Below are 2,500 nucleotides of genomic sequence, written 5' to 3'. Positions count from 1 at the left end.
TGTTAGTTCTTTTGTTGAAAAAAATCGCTAATGGTTGGTGAGACTTCTTAGCAATGAAAGCATGCCTATTATTAGGAGAGAATTAAGGTGTAACCCTCTACTTGTTGTGTTTTTGGAATCATTTGTAGCTGGTCCTTTGGCGTCGTTCTATGGGAAATCGTCACCCTTGGTGAGTAAATGTTAAAACGGTTCACATGTTTGAGCCGTGAAAAAAAAAAGCACCATAACTTGAGCTCACTTTGCTACAAGTTGCCTGACAGTGTTGTTTGAGTTGATTTACGATTGGAGCTTGATTTCTTTTGGCTTGAGATCTTGCTCCAAATTCTTGCTGACAAATACCGGTTGCAAAGTAGTGCGGCCAATCTTATGACTGAGATCATGCAGTTGTCTTCGCACCGCGTTAGTTGACGTTCGGTCCTTAAAAGGACCTATCACAATGGTCCTATCACCAGGGCTATCAACCCCTGAGGAATATTGAGAAGAAAAACGCGCGAAAAAAGTACATTGGCATTGCAACATTTAATTTGATTGGTTTATTTTGGAGCAATCACATTATTTCTTAAATTACAATCCATAAATAGCAACGAACAGTTTACTGGAGTTTATGAAATTATTATTGTTGTTAAAGTCGGTTCTCTCTAGAAATGACAAAGTTCGGCGATTAATCGGGAGATTTCAGACCAGAGTCTCCTGGATTATCCGGGATAGTTGACAGCCCTGTACCACAATGATAAATTCCACCATTAACAAATTTATTCATAAAGTGGGAGAGAAACACAAGTGGAAGACAACAGGGTTCTTTCTGAGTAATTCTCCCTTTCAAGGAGCAAAGGTCCGCTAACGCGGTTAGAAGACAAATGCGTGATATCAGTCATAACATTGACACTACTTTGCAACACGCATTTGTCAGCAAGAAATTGGAGCAAGATCTGGAGCCAAAAGAAATCAAGCATCCAATCGTAAACCAACAATGCGTTGCAAATTCCTTTTCGTGTGACCTGTGTGATGCAGATTATGTTGGCTACACAACCCGACACCAACATCAGCCTATTGTTAAACATAAAAGCTTGGCGTCTGGGAAACATTTCTTGGAAGTCCTTGGGACACAATCCCCCTTAAGACAGTACTCAGGACGGTTTCGGCCTTCTGGGCCTCATCAGTGCAGTGCGGATGACTAGGATGGAGGTTAAACTTAAAAAGTCACCCCAGATGTCCCACACATGCGGTACATGTAAGCCATGCCAGAGTGCTCAAACTAGTGAGTTAGTGAGCGTTACAATCAGGGGCACCCAACGAATCTGTTCCTCACATTATCTGTTCCCCAGGGGAATCTTGCTGGCTGGCAAAAATACAGGTGTTTCGATGAGCTGGCTGGGAAATTTTGCTATTGATAGAGGTTTTGCCTGAGAATTGCTGACTTTTTCTAGCATTTCAACCCGAGCTGGCTGTAGAAACTCTGAAGACTGAAGACGACTAAAAAAATAAAAAACTAAATAAAATAAAAGGAACCCATTCCCTCTCCCAGAGAGTAGTCACAAACATACGACGGCTGGTCAGAGTGATTGCGCTTTTGTTCGGTCGTTTTGGATCGAGGGATTTGAAAGCGCGCGGAATTCCTGGCTGGGAAATAAATTTGATCAGCTGGCTGGGAAACCAACCAATTTTATCTAGCTGGCTGGGAAATTTCTTGTGTGTCTTGCTGGGAAAAAGGAACAGATAATGTTTTCCCAGCAAAACTGAAAAACACCTGAAAATGCCTAAATAACATTTATTTTCATTAACTGGGGTATAATAATACAATTTACAACAATTGGTCGTTGGGTGCCCCTGTACAATGCCTTGGCTTTCATGTCCAAATTGAGCACTCTACTAGGATGAGCCATATACATATATATTTTTTCTTTCTTTCTTTCTTTACAGGATAATTTGTAAAATGTTGTTGGATTAAGGATGCCCTCTCAGTATATTTGTTTTCGCCGCGCAGCTCTCTTTCGAAAAGTATTAAATATACGAATTATTTTCTGATACAGGTGAGCGACCTTACACTGGAATTATAGGCATTGTGGAACTTTTCACCATGTTAAAGGATGGCATTAGACTCGAGAAACCCCCGCACTGCTCTAAAGAACTGTAAGTTAATGAAACAGCCTGGCTTGATTTACGATGATCCCCTCTCTCCTTCTTTAAACCCTACCTATCAGGGTTCATCACGTTCCGTGGCCTCTGATTTCTCTTTTCATTTCATCGTCTGTAGGTACGACATTATGCTCCAGTGCTGGCAAGAGACTCCAGAGGATCGGCCAACTTTTAAAGACCTTCATTCAAAACTTCACTCAATCTTGAGCGAGTCCGCGGTACGGATACATTTAAGGAATATTAACTCTCATTTATTCAAGCTACGCCCAGAAAGCTGTGAAACTTGGCCGAGAATTCTTGCTATTTTATTGATTTTAGATCGGAAAACACAGCACCTTAGATAACTGTTGAGTTTCAAAGGAGA

The 2,500-nt window shown here is 41.2% G+C and overlaps 1 protein-coding gene and 1 pseudogene across 1 annotated transcript in view; both read left to right on the top strand.

Annotated features, from left to right (window-relative positions):
- Positions 1 to 2,500, top strand: part of LOC138046083 (uncharacterized) — a 169,565-nt gene that overhangs the window by 81,223 nt on the left and 85,842 nt on the right. The gene's annotated exons all lie outside the window — the stretch shown is intronic.
- LOC138045495 (tyrosine-protein kinase receptor Tie-1-like) overlaps positions 1 to 2,500 on the top strand; it is a 39,638-nt pseudogene that overhangs the window by 35,685 nt on the left and 1,453 nt on the right.

This window comes from Montipora capricornis, chromosome 4, assembly GCF_036669925.1.
Source record: "Montipora capricornis isolate CH-2021 chromosome 4, ASM3666992v2, whole genome shotgun sequence".
NCBI lineage: Eukaryota > Metazoa > Cnidaria > Anthozoa > Scleractinia > Acroporidae > Montipora > Montipora capricornis.
This window is presented reverse-complemented; position numbering and strand designations above follow the sequence as displayed.